At 37.1% G+C, this 25,086-nt stretch overlaps 1 pseudogene; it reads left to right on the forward strand.

The window, feature by feature from the left end:
* The first annotated feature begins 16,594 nt into the window (after positions 1 to 16,594).
* On the forward strand, positions 16,595 to 19,861 carry LOC109047097 (annotated as a pseudogene).
* Positions 19,862 to 25,086: the final 5,225 nt, after the last annotated feature.

Below are 25,086 nucleotides of genomic sequence, written 5' to 3' on the forward strand. Positions count from 1 at the left end.
ATATGTAGAAAAGATAAATGAAATGAAAAGACATTATGAGCAGCTGGAGCGAGAGAGAAAAGAGGAGTGGAGGAGAAGAAAACAAGAGAATGAAGAGAGACGAGTGGAGAAGAGAAAGAGATGGGAGAAAATGATGGAAGATGTGAAACGAGAGCAAGAGGAGGAGATCAAGAGAAGAGAAAGAGAGGAGAGAGAAGGAATAGACAGAGAAGAAAGAGAGTGTGATGAAATGAAACAGAAACATGAAGAGGAAATAGAGAAGATAAAGAAGAAACATCAAGATGAAGCCAGAAAACAAAGAGAAGAACTGAATGATTTTTTAATGAGGAGAGAGGGGCGGGTTGTTGATGTTATCAAGGACAGACTTGAACAACTAAATGAAATTAAAAGTTTAAGAAAGGAGCTACAAGAAAAATGTCACATTATGTGAAACATGAAACGGGTGCAGTGACTTTGGTTTTCAAAAAACACAATGGACCAACACCAGCAGATGACATTGCACCCCAAATCATCACAGACTGTGGAAACTTAACACTGAACTTCAAGAAACTTGGGCTATGAGCTTCTTCACCCTTCCTCCAGACTCTAGGACCTTGGTTTCCAAATGAAATACAAAACTTGCTCTCATCTGAAAAGACGACTTTGGACCACTGGGCAACAGTCCAGTTCTTCTTCTCCTTAGCCCAGGTAAGACGCCACTGATGTTTTCTGTGGTTCAGCGAATTCCTTGACACGTCTGTGTGTGGTGGCTCTTGATGCCTTGACCCCAGCCTCAGTCCATTCCTTGTGAAGTTCACTCAAATTCTTGAATCGATTTTGCTTGACAATCCTCATAAGGCTGCGGTTCTCTCGGTTGGTTGTGCATGTTTTTTTTCCACACTTTTTCCTTCCACTCAACTTTCTTTTGACATGCTTGGATACAGCACTCTGTGAACAGCCAGCTTCTATGGCAATGAATGTTTGTGGCTTGCCCTCCTTGTGAAGGGTGTCAATGATTGTCTTCTGGACAACTGTCAGATCAGCAGTCTTCCCTGTGATTGTGTAGCCTAGTGAACCAAACTGAGAGACCATTTTGAAGGCTCAGGAAACAACTCAGGTGTTTTGAGTTGATTAGCAGATTGGCATGTCACCATATTCTAATTTATTGAGATAGTGAATTGGTGGTTTTTTGTTAAATGTGAGCCAAAATCATCACAATTAAAAGAACCTACTTCTTCACTACTTCAGTCTGTGTGCATTGAATTTATTTAATACACAAGTTTCACATTTTGAGTTGAATTACTGAAATAAATGAACTTCAAAATTCATGTTTTTAATATGAGTGCGTGCAATGTAAGCTATAGAACAAAACATTCAAGTATCACCTTTTTATGTTTTCCACAGAACTTATTTCACTGATAAAATTGAGAAACCGCATTATAAAAGCCCACGGTGAATTAGTCTTGTAGGTTTTGACGCCATATCTGCAGCACTGCATTAAAGCAGCTGTCTGTAGTTTTTAATACAGCATTATAACACAGCGTGTGTTTAACATGTATACAGTATTGTCTACATTTAGACTCATATGAAAGCAGACCTTTTATGATCACTAATAGGGATTTTTAGGTTGAATTAATGTATAATGCAAAACAGTAACTCTAATATACATATATGTTGAGTTTTTATATTTGGATAGGGTCATATTATTTGGGCTGGTTTTGTTACACAGACCTCAGAACTCTGTCCAGCAGAGCGTTTTAGTATAAAGTCAATTCAATGCCACATATATTTACAGAGGATCTTCAGCTCAAGAATCAACAAACCCATCATGATCCTCATAAAGCAGAATTCAGAGCATCAGACAGCAGAACTAAATGAAGAAACACAGTCTGTCATTGAGAGATTTGGAGGATGACATCATTTCATTGACCTGAACACACAAGTGTCTGTGTTGATGGAGAAATTAGAGCAGACGGTTGAGGAAAATAGTGGTGTTTTCTCCACAGAGACACTGTTATAGATACAGATGGAGAAACTGAAGGAATTTGAAGAAATGAAGAGGAGAATCCATTCATAATCATCAGACATGGTTTCAGTCACAAGGTAATGATCAGAAAATCTGCATGGATTAAACAAAATTCACTCAAGAAGAACAAACAGCAGTGAGGATCATTCAAGAGATGTTTGGTGAAAACTCATTAATGTATATCATAGTGATCTTCACTAGAGGAGACTTTCTAAAGAGGAAAACCATAGATTGTTTTTTGGGAAACCCTGGATCTTCCCTTAAAAACTTGATTGAAGTGTGTGGAAACAGATTCCATGTGTTCAATAATAAAGAGACTGGAGACCGAACACAGGTTACTGATCTACTGCAGAAGATAGACAACATGGTGAAAGAGAACGGAGGGAGTTACTACTCATGTAAGATGTTCAGAGAGATGGAGAGAGAAATACAAGAACAACAGAAGAACATACTGATGAAGAAAGTGGAGCAAATGAAAGCAGAAAAAGAAGAATTGATGGAGAAACAGAAAGAAGAGAAAAAAGAAGATGAAGATCGAGGAACATCATGACAAAGAGAGAAAGAAAAGAGAAGAAGAATTTATTATCCAGTCGGACTCGGGCCGAGAATTCTCATAAGCTGTTGAACAAGGGCCAGGCCCATGCAGGGCTCTATTCGTTCCCTCGTTTCAATTAAAAGTTCCCCCCAGCTCGGCAGGCCCCCAAACTGCCCGGGCCCATATGCACCTGCATACCCTGCATATAAGACGCTACGCCATTGCATGCACCCAAACTTCCACTTCCACGCTCATCGCAGCAGGTGCCGGCAGAGATAAAAACATGTTGTTGTTTTTTTAGCACCTTTAACCTATTACCGGGCAGAATATTAATAACCAATGGAATATTTCACTGCGCTCATGTCGTTGTGTTGAAAACATGATGATCATTTAAAATGTAGCCTAATGGAATTCCCATTGGATGATCCATCAAAAATCTTTTACAGAGATATAAATAAATAAATGAGTTAGTTTGCCAGATAAAAATACAATTAGGCTACGTGTAAAATGTCATTGTTAACTGTGTCTGATATAAAAACTACTCTAGTCATAGTGCTATAAAATGATAATTAGCAAATAACACATATACTGAATTTCCGTTATGTTTTGTTTATTTTTAGTAAAATCAAATGTGACCTTGTTGTTTGTAACTATGACAATGTCTGCCTTGAGACCACACAAAACACTTCCACTACGAGAGAAAGCGGCAGCCGCACTGCGATTCCTGGATGTCATCATCTCCATATGATTATCTCCACAAAATGATCTCGTGGCCACAGCATATTATCACGCTCCCACGAGTAAATATGACATTCCTGAAAAGAATGAAATTATTCCTTATGAAATTATATCTTTGTGAAGCCAAACACTCAGGAACTCTCGCAATGATTTGATCAGATAGGAAGATCTGGAAGAAAGAACATTTGCTCTTCGGTCCCTTCAGCCATCCTTCCCCCCTGGACACATGGTCCAAGTCACTAAAAGTTGACAGAGAAATGCCAAGAACTCAAGTTGCTATGCTCACATAAAACATTTACTATATCTTCAGGATTCATGATCATAAACTTTTCATGTTTGGTGTCATTTTAAAGGTCTCTGTACGATTGGTAAATTGGTCTCGATTTCACAGTAGTCACTTGTATTATAAGAAAGATTGAAAACTTTTCTAGAATTGTGTTCTGCTGAGGAGGGGGTGTGCTCCCCTTTAGGGGTCTGTGAGAATGTTTATCTCCAGCCAGGTGTGACCTTTCATCACCGAACCTAACAACCAAATGGCCTTTTTTGTTTGTACAACTGATTTGAAGATTTCTTTGTTGTCTGTATACAAGGGAAGTGACAAAACACTTCTTTGCGATTCTGTAGCCAGAAAGCTTGTAGTATGGACTGTGTCCACACACTCTATATTATGTATTTTCCTGAAGTCAGGTATGCATCCTTTACTCCTATGTAGATTGGCATAATACATTATTTACCTGACTGATAATAAATTGTTATATTTGACTCATTCTGATGTCTTCTGAAATCATTTTTCAAGTAGATTAATGTGTAGTGGTATTTTCTGCAAATCTGCATTCAGGACAGATCATACTGAAGCACCAATGGATGAACCATGGGGAACACCATTAGGGGCTTCTGATTTCTGTCACTGGCTTAACACGATGCATCTCTGGTAATAGAGAAAAATACACTTTTTGTTATGAGCATGCAGGGGGCAGCTCACTTAAAGTTATTATAATCAACCTGCATCCTCTGAGTAAGTTCAGGACTGATGAGTTTGTGTTCATGGGTTCACTATCAGCTGAGAGTAATTCCTGTGCGATACCTGGTCCCTAATGAACGAATAATTGAAAGTATGGGATTTCCAGAATACTGAAATATCTAAATTAATAAACGATCGATATCTGTGATCAACATTTGATAGAAATATTGCCCAAATTTAATTGTCACATGAAATTGGAGTCAGATTCTACACGGAGCTAGACTAAAATTCAAACTAAATCCTGATAAATTCAGAAACACAAGTAAAAGACTGAATACGCATTAAACCTTCAACCAGGCCGCTGGATTGAGCTTCTTGGGCTGGTGGGTGGATTCTTACATTCCCAAAAAATAAATATCTTGTGGCCCTGATGTATTATCACGATTACATGAGTAATATGTTGTGGCCACTACAAAACCAGCCTAAGTGAACCGAACATGTCTGCTCCAGTTACTGTAAAAGCATTGTTTGACTTTTCTGAGATCATCTACTCTTCCTTGTGGATAACCTTTGACCTACTTTCTGTACGATCTGAATTTCTGCAAATTGAATTTGATGTTCCAAATTTCTTCTTCATTTTGAAAACTTGAAGCTTTATTTTTAAAGGGGTCATATGATGCTTTTTTAAAGATCATTATTTTGTGTATTTGGTGTAACAGAATATGTTGACATGCTTCAATGTTAAAAAAACACATTATTTTTCAAATACTGTACATTATTGTAGGTCCTCTATGCTCTGCCTCTCTCAAACGCGTCGTTTTCTACAAAGTCCCTCCTTCTGACAAGCACATGTCTGCTCTGATTGACCAACTGACCCAGTATATTGTGACTGGCCAGTCACCGCAAGCACTCGTCGGAAATGTAACGCCCTTTTCCATAATCACAAGCTTCATCTTTCAAAATAAATGTAAAGACAGTTAATAATTTCCTTAGTTTTACCATCAGTTCAAGCCCGAAAGAGGAACAGAGTCTCGTGACAGACAGTGATGAAGCTCATATGTGTTTGCAGTACACAAGCCACGGACGGTTAAGACAGCTGACTCCACTTTGTGACCCCCCCCTCTCTCTCTCTCTCTCTCTCACACGCGCGCACGCCGCGCAAAACTCCACATTTGAACATTCAATAGCAAATACTAAAACTAATAACAAAACATACTTACAGTAGCTGATTCAGGGGTGCCAGATTGTCGTAGCAAAGTCAGAATGACCTCCTCTCCTAGGTTCACGAAACGGTCGTCTATAAAATGCATTGCTGTTCTGTTGTAAGTAATCTTAAATATTCCTAAATGGATCTACTTTCAGAAGGCCAAATAAAGTGCTTTTGCTTTCACCTAGATACACACAGAATCTCCCTGACATGACTGCTTCAACAATAACTGGGATTACTGAAAGTCAAGTCAAGTCAAGTCACCTTTATTTATATAGCGCTTTAAACAAAAATGATTGCGTCAAAGCAACTGAACAACATTAATTATGAAAACAGTGTGTCAATAATGCAAAATGACAGTTAAAGGCAGTTCATCATTGAATTCAGTGATGTCATCATGCAGCTCAGTCCAGTTTAAATAGTATCTCTGCAATAATTTGCAATCAAGTCAACGATATCGCTGTAAATGAAGTGTCCCCAACTAAGCAAGCCAGAGGCGACAGCAGCAAGGAACCAAAACTCCATCAGTGAGAGAATGGAGAAAAAAAAAACCTTGGGAGAAACCAGGCTCAGTTGGGGGGCCAGTTCTCCTCTGACCAGACGAAACCAGCAGTTCAATTCCAGGCTGCAGCAAAGTCAGATTGTGCAGAAGAAATCATCTGTTTCCTGTGGTCTTGTCCCGGTGGTCGTCTGAGACAAGGTCTTTACAGGGGATCTGTCTCTGGGGCTCTAGTTGTCCTGGTCTCCGCTGTCTTTCAGGGCTGTAGAGGTCCTTTCTAGGTGCTGATCCACCATCTGGGCTGGATACATACTGGATCCGGGTGACTGCAGTGACCCTCTGACTTGGATACAGACTGGATCTGGTGGATACGGTGACCTCAGAATAAGAGAGAAACAGACTAATATTAGCGTAGATGCCATTCTTCTAATGATGTAGCAAGTGCATCGGGTGTTATGGGAAGTGTTCACGGTTCCGGTTTACCTAATTAATGCAGCCTAAAAATCCTTTAACGGATTTGGATATTAGAAGCATATTAGTGTGTTATGTGTAAGCCAGGTTAAAGAGATTCTTTAACCCTCTGGAGTTGATTAACGCGTATACGCGTTATGAGACATTTTGTCCTGATAACCCCGAAAAGAACTTAAATTACACTTTCAGTTTTGATCGTAGAAATAAGAGCAATACATTGATTGAATCTGTAAAGGGTCTACTTTTTTTGTATACAGACATAATAACAAGAAAACTTTGTGCATTTATAAAATAAAGATAACAAACAAGGAGTGCTGTCTGCAGCCTTTGTCTGCGGTGATCTTCATTTACAAACGCGTCATTAAAATGAACTGTAACTCAGTGAATACTCAACGAAGAGACATGAGAGAGATATCTATAGAAAGCTTGACAAGTGCTGCTGAAAACAAATATTCTGTGATAAAGTAATCAATATGCAAAAAAACAATGCGATGTCTGTCTTTCACGTCTCCCTTCATTATCTTCTAATGTGACCACGCCCTTTTGAGATGATAATGTTTCACTGAAGCGCGCGGCTTGAATACGCCCACACAACAGAAGACAACGCAGCAAGACTGTTCAAGGTTTTTTATTTTACTGTTTGCTTCTCGATGAGAGGAATAAGACATAATTCACCCCAAAAAGATGTGATGTGGATTACCTCAGGATTTGAGATTTGGATTTCCTCAGAAAAAAAAAGATTGAAGTGCTTTATTCAGCAGAGATCATAAACACGAGTAAGTCTCTTTTTATTTATTAATATACTTGTATTAGGTTTCACATACTGTAATGTGTAAACATTTTACTAGTTAGACTTTTTCCAAACTATAATTCCTGACTAAATGTATAATCAAGTGAAACATTATGAAGTTTCAATAACAATATACACTACTATACCATTCAAAAGCTTGATGTAAATAATATAAATGTAACAAATAAATGTAAATGTAACAGATGTAACAAACAATGCTGTTCTTTCAATTTATCCCCCTAAAAAACCTGAAAAAAATATTCTCAGCTCTTTTCAACATTCATGATAGTTGACGTCTTCTCGCATATGACTTTTACCAACAAAAAGTGTCTTAGAAAATTTTAATCAATATATTGTTTTCTGTAAGTGAGTAAACAAGATGATTTTCACATAATTTAGAAAAAAAAGTTCTAGGCTACAAGCTCCAGTTCTCAAAAGTCCCAGGAACCAATGTTCTGTATGTGTTTTATTGCCTTGTTCAAGTGATTTAACATTTTTAGTTTTTAACTAACCACGCATAAAATTTTTTTTTCTCAAAAACACAATCATGTACATACATGCTGCTCACATATTATTATAGCCCAGTTTGTGCTGATTACAGTGAGATTAGACTTTAGCCATTTAGATATTTATAAGAAACTGAAAAAAGCACAAATGTCAGGGAATGACAAAAGGTCCAGGCCCCCAAAATACCCTTAGACCTCAGAGGGTTAACTATGGCACAGTAATATAGTAATAATTTACTACTTTTTCCTGTTTTTGTTTCTCCATTTTTTCCTGATCATTTGGAATGAGAATTAAAATAAAACCACACATGCAAATAAGTTCAAACATCCATTCAATATCTATTATTTCCTGAATATTACTGAAGAACTGATAAAAAAGTAGGCTACTGTTCACATATGTTTTACTACTATACTGTATAGTATAGTAATATAGTAATAATTTAGTACTTCCTCCTGTTTTATTGTCAGCTTCCTCTTTTCTGATCAGTTGGAATGAGGATAAAAAGACACACACACACACACACACACACAAAACATGCAAATAAGTTCAAACATCAATTCAGTATCTACTATTTCCTGAATATTCTGAAATTCGAGATGGCCGCCCACTGATGACGTCATAATATGCAAATTAGATGAGTATATTTACACCGCACATAAACTTTCGATCATGCCCAACATTTTTTAAATTTACAGTAGATCTCTATCTTTAAGCCCTTTCAAGCCAAAGCTTTTGAAATCTTGATGTCAAAACTGGCTCCTAAAGGGTTAAGAGGATCCTCAGTCCATGTTTTTTGCGCTGCAAGTGTCTAAAAAGACAAAGCATATTCCGCCGCAGTTTTCCTTCCCTGGGTCAGTGTTAACAGAGGCATAGCAATGGGGCAAGCAAGACAGGCAAATGCATAGGGCCCCGCATTTTAAGGGGGACTCCAATGGCCGACCATTTAAACCAACAGGAATGTGAATATAAATAGCTAAAACAAGCAGCGACATCTCTCCATCCTAGAGCCCTGCACGGGCAAATTTACGCCCTAACCCGGCCCTGGCCCGAGATGCTCAGACCCTATAGTCCGGACGGACATGTCTGACATCTTATCAGAATTACCGGCCTGAGTACGACCCGAGCTAGTCTCCCCCCACCCCCCTCCCAAAACAGCTTATACTACTGTTCCAGCAATTAAAACAGTTCAGTTTTATATGTAATGGCAAAGTGATTATATTTTGGTTCGTTTTTTATTAAGTTAATTTAGAAAAAGGTTTGGAGCATTTTTTTGTTTGTTAAATATACATTTTTATTTTAAGTAACGACTAAGCGGCCAGCGGCAGACAGTGAGCCTATGATTGATCAATTTAGCTTTCTTAAATCATCATGACTTGCCTAAAAAAAATCTATAGATATATAACAGTTCAAGCATATAACAATTTTTAAACATTAAACCTAGATAAATGTACGCTGTATCCAATATTTTGCAAGCTAAAGCTCTTTGCAGGATATTTATGCGCCAGCGCAATCACTTGAATTTTTTTTCTCAGTGAATACACCATCATTTTTGCTAATAAAGGTAAGAGTAATACATCATTCGTAACTGTATAGTGTCTTCTTTTATTTGTGTGCACTCACAATATCAACAAAATGTTAACGTTGTGCTTTTATAAAAAAAAGTAAACAAACATGATGCACATTCTTTCTTGTCTTTAACAGAAACTCCACGAATACCTGCCTCACAGACATGATAAATATACATATTAAATTACTACTTAATGAAATTAAACAAATCAAAACTCCTTCATTATACAGGTGCTGGTCATATAATTAGAATATCATCAAAAAGTTGATTTATTTCACTAATTCCATTCAAAAAGTGAAACTTGTATATTATATTTATTCATTACACACAGACTGATATATTTCAAATGTTTATTTCTTTTAATTTTAATACTTATAACTGACAACTAAGGAAAATCCCAAATTCAGTATCTCAGAAAATTAGAATATTACTTAAGACCAATACAAAGAAAGGATTTTTAGAAATCTTGGCCAACTGAAAAGTATGAACATGAAAAGTATGAGCATGTACAGCACTCAGTACTTAGTTGGGGCTCCTTTTGCCTGAATTACTGCAGCAATGCAGCGTGGCATGGAGTCGATCAGTCTGTGGCACTGCTCAGGTGTTATGAGAGCCCAGGTTGCTCTGATAGTGGCCTTCAGCTTTACTGCATTCTTGGGTCTGGCATGTTGCATCTTCCTCTTCACAATACCACATAGATTTTCTATGGGGTTAAGGTCAGGCGAGTTTGCTGGCCAATTAAGAACAGGGATACCATGGTCCTTAAATCAGGTACTGGTATCTTTGGCACTGTGTGCAGGTGCCAAGTCCTGTTTGAAAATGAAATCTGCATCTCCATAAAGTTGGTCAGCAGCAGGAAGCATGAATTGCTCTAAAACTTCCTGGTATACAGCTGCGTAGACCTTGGACCTCAGAAAACACAGTGGACCAACACCAGCAGATGACATGGCACCCCAAACCATCACTGACTGTGGAAACTTTACACTGGACCTCAAGCAACATGGATTGTGTGCCTCTCCTCTCTTCCTCCAGACTCTGGGACCCTGATTTCCAAAGGAAATGCAAAATTTACTTTCATCAGAGAACATAACTTTGGACCACTCAGCAGCAGTCCAGTCCTTTTTGTCTTTAGCCCAGGCGAGACGCTTCTGATGCTATCTGTTGTTCAAGAGTGGCTTGACACAAGGAATGCGACAGCTGAAACCCATGTCTTGCATATGTCTGTGCGTAATGGTTCTTGAACCACTGACTCCAGCTGCAGTCCACTCTTTGTGAATCTCCCCCACATTTTTGAATGGGTTTTGTTTCACAATCCTCTCCAGGGTGTGGTTATCCCTATTGCTTGTACACTTTTTTCTACCAAATCTTCTCCTTCCCTTCGCCTCTCTATTAATGTGCTTGGACACAGAGCTCTGTGAACAGCCAGCCTCTTTTGCAATGACCTTTTGTGTCTTGCCCTCCTTGTGCAAGGTGTCAATGGTCGTCTTTCGGACAACTGTCAAGTCAGCAGTCTTCCTCATGATTGTGTAGCCTACAGAACTAGACTGAGAGACCATTTAAAGGCCTTTGCAGGTGTTTTGAGTTAATTAGCTGATTAGAGTGTGGCACCAGGTGTCTTCAATATTGAACCTTTTCATAATATTCTAATTTTCTGAGATACTGAATTTGGGATTTTCCTTAGTTGTCAGTTATGATCATCAAAATGAAAAGAAATAAACATTTGAAATATATCAGTCTGTGTGTAATGAATGAATATAATATACAAGTTTTACTTTTTGAATGGAATTAGTGAAATAAATAAACTTTTTGATGATATTCTAATTATATGACAAACAGCTGTAATCATAATCCGTAAAGATGCACTTCTCTCTAAAGACGTGTCTATTGAGTTGGTGAGTCAGGATCGGCAACTTCATCCTTGCGACACAGACTCAGAAAACACTAGTTTATTAGTAAATAATTCAAGTATCTCCTTACTGTTTCCCCCTGACACATTAATGGTGATTATTTTTGCCGATGCTTAGTGGCAAGCTTCACCCCTGATTTCCACTGCGCACGTCTGCGGCGCATTATGGCTCCGAGGAGGTTTTGTTACGTCCTCCACGCAGTGCCAACTCACACCAGAAGCGGATCAGAAGCGCAGCGGTAGGATTCGCGAGACCATGTGATTTGCCTGTTCAACACTACAGTCTATGGTCCAACATAGTTTTTCTTGATTTTTCTGTGTTCTAACATGGTTGGCTAAATGTTAATGTTTTGCCCGGTTTAATTCTGTTTATTCCACTCCTACAACTCCTGCAATTAAACGCCACACCACATCCTTTTTTAATTGTCCTTGTAAAAAGGATCTGTGGTGTCATATAATAATGTGAGGCTTTTTAACTTTGAGGATGAACCTCTCGTCATCTATTTCTGGCCTCCTAGCATGAATATAGTAATGTGAAATACGATTGGGAGTCTACACGGGGTGTTTATTTTGAAATGTACATGATTTTTTGACTTTTATTTTGTACTGTATTTGCTGTGCGGTTTGGATGCGGCATGTGTCAAAAATAGACTAGGCGCCTATCTTTAGCAACGCGGCACAGAGAGCCGTTTCTGGGACACTTTTAAAAAGTGCCGCGGCGCATCTGGTGTAAACACAAGCATTGACTAAAGTGGCCGCGATCAGCTTCGGTAGCCGCAACGTGTCTCGCTAAGAGAAATGCACAGGCTGCAAATACATGGTTTGAGTGTGCACATCCGAGTGAGAGAGCGTGAGTCCTGTTTTGTGCAGTATATACTATTAGTTGTGTTTTGTCCACATTTTATATGTTGTATAATTATATCATTTGGTAACAAAGATAAATTAAAAAAAATAATAAAGTATTTTAGAAGGGCCTCACTGATTAATTTTGCCGGGGGGCCCCACTTCATGTAGGTAGGCCTCTGAGTGTTAGCAACTGTTCATCTGCACTCCGACCATCTCACTAAAGAAAGATTATGAATGTGGGAAAAGGAGATTGGTCTTCACTCTAGTGCTCTACTGGTGAGGAGTGAACAAACAAAGGAAATCCTCCCCTCCTCTGTTGCATACAGAGCTGGGCCGGGGTTTCCCAATAACGATTGATCTGAGAGTTTAAGAGCGTTTTCTACAAGTCATTTTATGATCGTTCGTTATTGTTTCACTTGCGTTACCCAAAAATGCACTTAACACAATCGCAGGTAGCTGTGCTTTAAGTGCTACTTAGGAGTCGCTATCCGTTTGTCAAGTGCTGAAATGTCACCTTATAGAATGGCTCTTAATTGTAGTACACGATCGTTTATTGACGTTAACCTAATGCTGCGTTCCAGACAGACAACTTGGATATATAACTATACTATAATACAATACAATATTATATTATATTACAGTGTATAATATTATACTTTACATAATAATATATAATGTACTTTATATACAGTATAGAGAGAGAGAGAGAGAGAGAGAGAGACGTTATTTCTGGATCTAATACATAGCTGGTTTTCGTGCACTTCAGCAAGTCATTGACTTATTTTTTCCCCCAGTCTTTGAAGCATTTCTTACATTACTTCTTTTATTCATTTTTTATCAGTCATTTAATTTAGATGTGTATTTCTATTTTTTTCTGCCCCTTTTAATTATTTCATTTATAAATAAAATAAAAAAAAAGAAAGAAAACAAGTAATAAAGTGTAAAGTACAATCAAATCCTTATATTATAATCACATTGCACTTGAATCAAGTTAAAGGTGTAATCTGCCGATTGTCCTGCAGGTGACCGCATAAATCTGTCTTCTTACGATGCACTTCACTTTACGATTACTCCAGAGCACTCGTAGATCTATGATGATTTTCAAGTGCTACTTAAGTTACGATGCTTTTGGGAAACAGACCATAATATTAAGATCAGTCGTACGATCGTTTTTACAAACTTCTTAGGCTTACGAAGCTTTTGGAAAACTCAGCCCTGGTTGTTGTTTAACGAACAGGGTGCATTGGTGAAGAAATCCGTTGCACTGAGTCCAGTAACAGAGCACAAGACAAAGGGGCAGGCAGCAATCCAACAAGAGAGAGAGAGAGAGAGAGAGAGAGAGAGAGAGAGGAAGGCAAAGTAATAACAAAATCCAGTTCAAAGAAAACAGGAATAACGCCCAGAAATGTGCTTTTGTTTATATTCCACCATTTAGGTGCTCCCCTGAAACCCAAATATCCACCTATTTTCTGAACGCAAAATACATTAAAACATGAGTAAAAGGAGTCTGCACCTTTGTCATCAATATCAAGTGGTGGAGAAGAGAAAATTACTGCTAGACCTCCTTCAAAACTCTATAAATAAAAGCTTATAAACTCATAAAAATCTCATGTCCATAAAGAAAAAAGATTTTATAAAGGTTTTTTTTTTTTTTTTTTTTTTTCGAATTTTACATGCACATGGTGGGATACATTCAGAAATGGCATCAAACAATGGCTTGGCTTGCAAGGTGAGTATCAGAGAATAGTAGAACCATACAAACGTTGTCTAGAAATCCAGTTTGACAGTGTTCCCCAAGAAACTGGGTTTCATCAAAGACGATAAGATGTGCATTCTATTAACAAAAATCATAATCAGGATCGGAATCACGTTTATTGCCAAGTACTGTATGTATGCATATACAGGGAATTTGTCTTGGTAAATTGGTGCTTGACAAAGACAAAAGAAAAACAAGAAAATAAATAATAGAACAACGAGGTAAACAATTTTAAAATAAGACAAGTAAAAGCTATACAATAAGAGCAGAAAAAATTAGGAAGATACAAATATAAAATACAAAATAAACATTAACTCTACATTTGTGCAGAATATGGTCCTTTTGCTGGTTTATCCTGGTCCTTTGACAGCACATGACCAACATAAACCAGAATCCCAGCGTCAAAACATACCCAGCAAACATTTGGACGTTTATTGACCATTGAAAAGACGTCCCTCCGACACGTCCCGTCATGGTTGAAAAATAGTTCCAAAATTAAAGTTGAACAGACATCTTTGACGTCATCTGGCCGTGAATTCCACGTCTTTTCTGCACATCCCTGGACGTCTAAATGTGTCATCTTCAGGATGTGTAAATGTGTTGCTGCATAGTTTATGTGTATATATATAAGCCTGCATATAAAATAATCACACACCCATTGTGTAACATCGTGAAAGGCAATCAATTATGTCTTGAGGTTTAACACATCTTGACAAAGGTTCAAGATCGGTCCAGTCAGACCTCAACGTCCATATACCGTTTTAATCACATGTACATCACAAACAAGAACACATTATTTGTGGACATAAGCAAATTCAGCACATTTTAAAACATTTTATTCATCATTGTTTCCATGAGCAAATAATATCGGGCTAGGTTGTTATGCAACAGCTGTGCCTTAAATATTTTAACATTCCTATTTTTAAAGCCCAATTAATTAAAAATTATATATATATATATATATATATATATATATATATATATATATATATTCTCCATTCGATATTGTGCTTGAATTCATTAGGCTAAACAAAATATTTTATTCGTGTCTCGCTAAGAGAAATGCACAGAAAAGGAGATTGGTCTCCACTCTAGTGCTCTACTGGTGAGGAGTGAACAAACAAAGGAAATCCTCCCCTCCTCTGTTTAACGAACAGGTTGCATTGGTGAAGAAATCCCTTGCACTGAGTCCAGTAACAGAGCACAGGTCAAAGTCAAAGGGCAGGCAGCAATCCAACAAGAGAGAGAGAGAGGCAGGCAAGGTAATAACAAAACCCAGCATATGCTGGATTTTTTCAACAGGGGCAGTCGGAGTTGTGTGTGTTATGAACCAATTAATGAAAAGCTTTTGAATGAAAACAAAATGGCCCTGGTGCCTGCTTGCTTCACACCCGTGACTAAATCTGATTGGTTGTCATGCATAAAGCGTGCGGTGCACGTCTGAACTTCCATTTACTACAGTAGTTTTGATGTGCTCTGATGTGGGTTAATGTGAATTAAAATCCAAATTACAACTGTTAAATCACATAGAGCGATTCTGTCTCTTCAGAGGATTTGGATGAAACAACTCGATTCATATGGATACTTTTGCCACGTTTTAATTAACTTTTTGAAACGTGAACCTGTTCGATGGACACAAATCTCTCCGGTTTCATTCAAATATCTCAGGTTTTGTTTCGAAGATGAATGCTAGTTGAAACAACGAGGGCATAAGTAGCCTACTAATTGTTGACAGAGTTAGAAATGTATTTTTGTACAAACTATTAAATTAAATAGAAAATGTATGTGTCACATGTTTATTTTTACCCAGCTTCTTCAAGCTTTAAGTCATTTAACTGTCATGTGTACAAGTATCATATACAAAATACAATGAAAAGTTTTCTTGAAAGCTTCTCCACAGACTACAGACAAGACAGAATACAATAAGGTGCCGTTCTATTATTCAACAGTATAGCGCCACCCTCTGGATGAATCACACAAAGACACGAAACATCTTCCTAAAGCGCGTCTGCAGCAACGACGCAGAATCTGAATAGTCATGAGCTGCTATATAACACTTACAGAAGAAACCACATCTTCCATATTTCATTTCAAGTTTAAATTAGTAAAATAAATGGACGCAGAAAGATCAATTGTAATAAATTTAAAATAATTTCACTTCAATAAACAGTCTATAAAAATGATGCCTCTGCAGGCGGGGCGCAGGTCATTTCTCGTCTATCAGTGTTTCTCTTTCGATTCTGATTTGTGTTGCTGTTAAAATGGCATCTGGTAAGAATCAAATTGGATATAAATTAATGCAGAAACGTTTCCTCAATGATTTATGAATGATTTATGAAATATTAGTCAACAGAAGACAGTTGTTTACTTAATTTAGTATGTTAAATAATATTTCACTGCGCTCTTATATTAATGTTTAATCGTGTCATTGAACACCAGGAAGAAACTAAACTTCTGCGTGAGGTTTCTTTTATTAACCTACGATTTTTTTTTTTTTACTCTTATCTTTTTTTTTTTTTTTTTTTACTTGTGGCAATAGCCTGATTATTAATATTTTATGTGGGCTATAGATCATAATCAAAACTCAAAATCATAATTTCACTAATCAAATTTGTGTTGATCTTTGTAATGTTCTACACTCAGTCAGTTCAATTAGTAATTGCAAATATGGTTAAGTCACAGCTTCTCACTGCACAAATGTTTTTATTTTTATTTTTTTATCATTTATAATGGCTAAACAATCTGTTCTCTCTCTCTTTTTGTGCGTTTGTTTCTTTTCTTTAGCAGCAGCAGGTAGACACAGTCCATTTCATGATCGTCCTAACAGTAAGTAAATGAAATCACTGGCAGTAATATCAAGATGTGTTAAACATTTATGAGTTGTAATATTGTGTTGTAACTGTTAAACTAGCCTATAGTTTACTAAAAAATGAAAATGATTAGTCTCAGCGTCAGTTTTTACTTTCACAGCGGATCGACTGAGATTAATTTTGGTCATTATATTTTGGATTTGTATGTGATCCCTTGACTATGTTCCTTTCGTATTGTCTGTGTAAGCATTAATTAATAAAGATAAAAAAAAGTGCACTTCACTTTGGGACAGCTGTCCAGTGTGACGCGGCTCATCTCGTTGGATTCGCCTCGCGGTGATGACGTCATCGCTCCCGCGCGCTTCACTGGGAGTTTTCTGAGGTGAGTAACGTTAGTTCGCTATTTCACGTAATTGTAAAATACACTTTACACCGTTTGTTTGAGCAACATTTTAACATAATCATATCTGAATTATTTTCATCAGGTTCGGTGCTCTTTATGTGTCTGCTAACACTAATATAAAGAGAGTTATACATTTTAAATCGATCGTCATCATCAGTTGTCTGTCTCTCTTCACATAGAAAACGGTAAGATGTAGCGAATTACTTTGTTGTTATGAATGCAGTAAATAAAATTAGAAATGTGTTCAGATGCATAAGGACAAATCACAATGTTTGATAAAGATGTGTTTCTATCAGCAAACACTCAGAATAAAGTGATGATCTGCTGCTGATCCGTTCATGTCTTGAACTTGTTTAATGAGTGTTTATGTAGTCTTTCTTAACAAAGTATACATCAACATGGAGAGACTCATCTCTGTGTCAACAAATGCACCACAGCTCCCTCTGAAAGGTACCTGATTTTCAGCGAGAAATCCCAATATTACACGTCAGCTGATGAACCATGTAAGAAATCCTCTTTGTCTTTTCATGATAATAGATCCTGTTTTCACCTCATTCTTTATACTGATGACTTCAGATCTGATTTCATTGACACATTAAGATCATTTTCCATAATTGCTGTAGGCCCATCCACAGACTTACACTGTGAACTTGTGTTTCAAACAAAAGATCATTTTATTGCTGTCAACAGACTTAAGCAAACAACATATGTTTATTCTTTATTTTTTTTTATTCTTACATTGTTTATATTTGGTATCTTTTAATTGTATGTGTTTTTTTCTATATTTCTCTGCCTGAATATTAATGAGAGAAAAGATTGATAATAATAAATAATGGATTTATTGATTATTATTATTTTATTTTATTTTTTTCAGCCTACAAGTACAAGGATCAAAGCATCAGGAAGAAGAGACAGAGTTTATTGAAGGACAGAGAGAACATGAGAGATCCAGAACCCTGCAGAATCAAACACACTGAAGAACAAACAGGTTGCTGTTTATTCTTCATCTTTTTTTATCAGAGAGGCTGAAGAACCATTAGGTTATAACACATTTCAGTTGTTTAGTGTCTGTAGAATGAAAAAACATAAACCAATTGTTATTGTCTGCTGAAACATGGCATTGCACTCGTCTTGAAGGGCTGCCCTCAGGTCATTGAGGTTCTGGGGTGCAGGGTTACAACCCTCTACACCACGACTCCACTGATCTCATAGGTTTTCTATGGGATTCAGGTCTGGAGAAAGTGCAGGCCATTCAATTTAAAGCACCCTAGCCTCCAGCAGCCGTTCCCTGATGATGTGACCTCGATGAGCTGGGGCATTGTCATCCTTGCAGGTCGTCTAGCTGCTGTTTCGAATGGTCTGACGTGACACTCGTGTGCCTGGAGTTGAGTGGCATTCATAATCTGGTTCCACAGGGCACTGTTCACAATGAAGCAGTCATCAGCATGGGATGTGGTCAAAGGACATCCACTTCTATGCCTTTCTGTGACTCTTCCAGTCTCTCTGTTGTAACCTGCTGATGACACTCTGTCACACTTTAAGCTCAACTTCCCTCTGAGAACATCCCATTTGAAGCCTCTAAGATCACTCAGAAGTTCCTCCATGTGCGGCAGAGGATGACTGTCAACAATGAGTGCCTTATTTGGCTCAATCAGATCAACACAGAGACAAATTGTACCTCCTTTCCTTAGGGCCACGACAATAGGTGAAATCCAAGGAGAAGAATTGATTTTCTTAATTTTGCCCTTTTGCAATAGTGAGTTCAGTTCTGCAGAAACAGCTTGTCGGACAGAGAACGCAGTCTGCGTAACTTTTCGTGTACCGAGGCAGGATCCAGTTTGACTGTAGACTTATGGACGCAATACAGCACGCTATCTTGCATCAGGCCATGAGCCCTCTGTAGCATTAATGCCAGCAAATATTTCTTGAACATTTTCCGGCAAGTAACAAGAGGAATCACAGGCTCTACACTGCATGGCAGAAAAGGTGCAGACGTAGGCACGGAAACCTTTGTTGAAATTTAGTAGTTGAAATCTAGTACTCAGTAACTGCACAAGTAAATCCCCTTAACTCTTTATTCAACACATGCTACATTTTACAGGACAGGCTTCTTCTTACAGAATACTAAGTAGCACCTCTACACTTAAGCAATAAACTACAAAACACCACATATGCTAGCCTATGCGTACAGTCAAACGTGTAGCCTCTCAAAGTATCTGTATTGCAATTTTTTACTTTTATTTCAGACCAGATGGTGGAGAATGAGGAGAGTGAAGAGCAGAAGCATCATCATGCCACAACGAGAAAAAAAACTCGCACACAGACCAAAAGAGTTTCTTTACTGAAAAGAAGAGACAAGAAAAGTTTCACCTGCACTCAGTGTGGAAAGAGTTTTACATACAAACACAACCTCAGTGTTCACATGAGGATCCACACTGGAGAGAAACCGTTCACATGTGATCAGTGCGGGAAGAGATTCACACACAAAGTAACCCTTCAGGAACACATGATCATCCACACTGGAGAGAAACTGCATGAATGTGATCAGTGCGGAAAAACATTTTCATGGGCTTCAGTCCTGAAGGAGCACATGAAAGTTCATTCAAAGGAGAAACCACATTCATGTTCCTCATGTGGCAAGAGTTTTTCACGGCTGTACAATTTAAAAGTTCATCAGAAGAGACACACTGGTGTGAAAGATCACATGTGCTTTGAGTGTGAGAAGACTTTTACTACGGTTGAACAACTGAAGCTGCACAAGAGGATCCACACTGGAGAGAAACCTTACATGTGTTCACACTGTGAGAAGAGATTCATTCAGTCAGCACATCTGAAAAGACATGAGAGGATCCACACCGGAGAGAAACCATATCACTGCACTGCATGTGGGAAGAGTTTCCGTCATTCATCAACTTTTTGTAAGCATATGAAAAACAAACACAGTAAGTAGATCATAGATCCAGCACTTTTTAAGTCTTAGGTTTCAACCTTGCCAAACGTGGCACTCTAATGCATTGAGTAATAAAATCTGTCCTAACCAGCGACAGGACAAAGAAACAACTTCTAAAGTTTTCACTGTAAATAAAGTTCAAGATCAGCAGTTTCATCTGTGAGATCCAGATCAACTCAAAGATGGACAAGATCTGATAGTTTCACTGTTGTATAACATAACACTTTATTACAGGTTTCATTTTATGTTCAGTTCTCTTATAATGCGCATGTATCAATTTTTTAAAGTTTAAGCTTTTATGAAAGAAAGAAGATTTTTAAGTTCAAACTGTTGTTCAGAATGCATTCTTTTTAACTTGTTTTTATTCTTCCACTTATAGTGTAGTTAGAAAATGCAGATGTCAGATATATTGCTGTAACTTTGCTGTTGGCCGTTTCTTCAGTTTTATTTTCGGGAGATAATTTGGTTTTCTTGTAAGTCCATAAAAATCTGTATGGTTTGTTTCCACTTTTACTCATGTTTTGTTGTCTGCTGATTTGAATTGTGTAATTTTGGTTACATTTAAAAGCCGTATTAGCTGCATTTTGTGGTTTCTTCCTAAACTTTTTCACATCATCCAGCAGATAAACTGTAAAAAGCCGGACTAATGTAGCTGGCTGGTTATGGAAGCAATCGTCTAGTGATTATTATCACCAAAAGAGAGCACTGCCAGCTTCACTGATTAAATTACATGATTACATTTTTGTATTGTGGATTCGTAAAGTAATAATTTTGTTATATTATGCTCCGTTTGCTAGTTGCAGTATTTACTACTTACTGTTTCATTGTGTGATTTTTGCTGAACTGTATTTAAACTAGGGTCAGTTTGACCCACAAACATCGCTCATAATTATTATGAATTCTAATATTAGTATATGGAAGTTGAAACCCACAACAATTAAAAACAAAAAACATACAAAATATATTGTCCTTGTATTTTAATTTATAGATAATCACAAGTGAGACTTCAATGATATTTTTCCGAACTTACGAATGACTGCAGCAACCGTACCCTGGTGAAGACGTCATTTAGTCAGCGGCAGCACGTTTGTTGTGTCTTCTGTGAGTTGTGCAGTTAAGATATTTCTCGTATTTACACATCAATAAAAGGAGTTTAGAGGTACAGTTTGATTAAACAACCTCATACGATGTCATTTCTGAATTGTTTCTACCAGACACAGCATTTGTCTTTTTCCGGGGTCTGCAGACTGATTTAGTTCACAGACATCGGACAAATGTTAAAAGATCAGCTGGCATCTCGGATTTGTTGACTGGAACAAGTAGCCTATGATCTGATCTTTGGCAGCTGGGATTTCTTGACTAGAAGATTTCTTGCAAAGAGAGGAGACTTTTTTTGACAACAACTGTAAGATATAATTCTTCTTTCTTTTATGATTGTTTGGTAGGCCTACACCTGATTTACTGATATGTTAAAACCAAAGTCTTTAGTTTTTGTTTATCTTTAGTTAGCTTACTATCAGACAGTTGTAGCCAGGGCTTGACATTAACTTTTTTGGACACCAGCCACTATGGCTAGTGGTTTTCTAAATTTACTAGCCACACAGCATTTTCACTGGCCACAATATTGTTTTTGGGAAATTACGTTTTATATGACTTAATACTGTATACAAAAACTTTTTTAAAATTGATTTTCCATATAATTTTTGACCTATTTAAAGGGCATTTTCCCCTAACCGTATTAAATGCATGCATCATCTTTTATGTCAAATTCTTACATTTTGTTAATAATTTCACTTAATATAATAAGACACTATGGGGCTTTTCCAGTCCAATTAAATGTAAATTAAAGTGTCAACAAAACTGATCTTTCCACTGCAGAGGAAACAGAAGGGACTGGAGTCGCATTCAAATGCATTTACAGACAGTTCAGTGGAGCTAAAATATAGCACAAATCAAGGGCTTAGGTTTGATTTTTGACATTTGGTGGGGACAAAACCCAAGTACTTCCCCCACCAGGTTCATGTTCACCTAAAGTCTTCATTTTTATAGCTTATGTTTGCCAACATATTCATAAACTAAACAGTTTTTTTTTTATTATTGTTGTTGTTGTTGTTAATAGTATGTTTAATGGACAATAATTACACAATTTTATTTTGTGAACCAACAACATCAGCATCAGAGTGCTGGGTACATGAAAAAATACTATAGTAAATTATAGTAAATACTGTAGTATTTTTGAACCATACTATAGTAAAGTGTATTATACTGTATATATTACAGTATTTATAACACTCCATAATGAATGCTACAGCATACTGTAGTATTAACTATAGAGAACTGATAAACTAATAAATACTGTAGTATACTTTTAGTTTTACTACAGCGAACTGTAGTGTACTTGTAGTATAATATAAAACATAAACTTCGTACAGTATTGGAAAAGTAGGCTAATTTGTCACGCATCACTTTATTTTAATATTAATCGACTTGGACCCAAATGTTTCTGAAAGAATATTCTGCTGCTGCTTTAGTAACGAACACAACTTTATGCGCATCCTGATGGACAGATAAACCGCACGTTCTATTTAAGTGTTGTTTTTTTTTATTTGCGGATATTTAAGCATTTTATATTAATGACTTGACCCAGAAATGTTGTCTGAAAGAATTTTCGGCTGCTTTATAACTCCAGCTCACACCTCGCGTTTCATGTCGCATACTGATTACAGATAAACCGCATGAATTCGACCCTGAATCATGAATCATTCAGTACCGAAATATGCTGTGTGTTAAATGGACATAATTAACACAATTTATTTTGTGAACTATGTTCATGTGGATCAAAATGCATTTTTATTGAACCATATATAAGAACTAGTGTACTTGTTTTTATACTTGTATCTAATTCACAGTATTTCATTTCGTGGTTTTAAGGGAAATCTACAGCAGGGTTTATCTTATTTCCTTTAGAGAACTGATATATCTGTAACGCACTGTAGTCTACTTTAGTTTCCTTACAGGAATGCTGGTGTACTTGTAGTATATATAAAATGATAAACTTATTTACAGTATTGGAAAAAGTAGGCTAATTTGTCACGCATCTCTTCATTTTGAATATTGGAGTATTTAAACCGCCAGTAGATGCATCCTGATGCAGCAATTCAGCTCAATTTAATACAAGTAACAGTATATTGTATTAATCAGAATTAATCTATTAATGGCGACCCAAAATGTTGTTTAGCAAACATGCAAAGTGATTAAACTACTTCCAAGTTTCAGTGGTAAGACCAGCGTATTAGTTAATGAATATTTAACTCTTTGCCTTCAAACGATTCGTTCCTACAGAACGGCTGATTTCAAGAATGAAGCAAGTGCCTATCTTTATGAATGCACCACTGAATCACTGACTCAAATGATTCAAAATTCAAAAATGTGAATCATTCAGTAACGAAACACTGCTGTGTGTTGCTGAGAGAAGCGCAACTATCCTGCTGTGATCTTTGTTTGGAACTATTTTCATTAACCAAATCGAGCAAAAACATGTCAACGTTGACAGTAATTCCTTTCAATAGATTCAAATTCAAATATTTGAACTAATATATATATTAACTAGGCTACTTGTTTTAATTCTTGTATAATTCAAATTTTCAATCGTGGTTTTCAGGGAAAACTTCACAGGGTTTGTTTCATTTTCCTTTACTGCGCGCCTCTGATATGCACGCACTTTCACCGGCCTTCCGTAGAAGATCTGCGTGCTTGCGGGATTTAAAAAACGGTCATTCCATTTTAAACTGGCTAAGTGACTCTGTTAACTTGTTTATCAATCTCTTTATTAAATATGATTTTGGAGGGATTTGATTTGCCTGAAGAGAACAAGTTGTTAAGAGCGAGTTTTTTGTTTACGGTCATCAAAAGAAGAACCGGTCCCGCTGTACAAAACCGTAGGCCTACACTTCAGCGGCAAGAAATTAATGTAATGATATTCTACTTTAAGTCAAGTTATTTATTTATTAAATATATAAATATAGTTTATAAACAAAACCGTTGTGTTGAACTCATTTTATTTGGTGCTGACGAAATCTCGGGCGACCCAAAATTGTTAGCTGGGAAGTTTGTTGATTTAACCTTTCCAACAGTATATCACTGATAAGACCATTAATAGTGGATCATGTATTGAGTGACTAAACAACTTACATCTTACATTATGTTAACATTTCCTCATGTTCTGAAACTGACAAAAAAAAAAAAAAATGTAAAGTTAGCCTAAATAAAAAATTGAATCTTGCTGCATCTTGTGACACGCTTGAACACTGACGAATTTTCTTTAAATAAAGTCCATTTATCCTGCCTTAATCGATGGACTTGAACTGACTCTTTTCAAAATGTAAATGTCTTTTTACTATATAAACATATGAACTCAGTAACTGAGACAGAACATCTCTTGGACACAATCTGCCCATACCTGCAATGATACGAGGTTCTCCTCCCTCATCAGTAATCACCAAACATTGAACTAGCCCTTAAGAAGAGTGAAGTCTGCAGAGGACAGAGTTTATTGAAAGTACAGTGAAACCACGAGAGATCCGAGAACCGCTGCAGAATCAAACACCTGAAGAACAAACAGGTTTGTGTTTATTCCTTTATTCGTCATTAACAGGCTGTAGAACCATTAACGTTAATGTTTAAATATAATTTAGAAACTCGTTAGCCACTTTCATCAGCAGAGCCAGCTTCAACACTCAAACACAGCAGTAATTATGCCTCTAACAGAGGGCCACGGAACGTCATAGATAAACTTAGAAAATCTGTACACGTGGATTATATGCGTGAATAGTTTGTGGTGTTTAGGCCCAACCAGTGACTCTGTTCACATCATGGGCCAGGTGTCCATTGCAGAGAATCATGACCTGTGACAAAAGATACTGACACACTCATAAGAATACACAGCTTCCTCAAGGTTTATGTGGTGCATCCTCCCACATCTAATCAGGTGCTTTCCCAAAACATACAGATATGGTGTGTGTTTTCTCAGAGAGAGGTCCAGACAATATCCAGACTTCTTCATTCTTTAATGTTTAAAGATGAAAAGCAAGGCAAATGCTTTTAACTGTAGCTTGGTCGCATAGAATAAGAGGCCC

This window comes from Cyprinus carpio, chromosome B22, assembly GCF_018340385.1.
Source record: "Cyprinus carpio isolate SPL01 chromosome B22, ASM1834038v1, whole genome shotgun sequence".
In the NCBI taxonomy this organism is placed as follows: domain Eukaryota; kingdom Metazoa; phylum Chordata; class Actinopteri; order Cypriniformes; family Cyprinidae; genus Cyprinus; species Cyprinus carpio.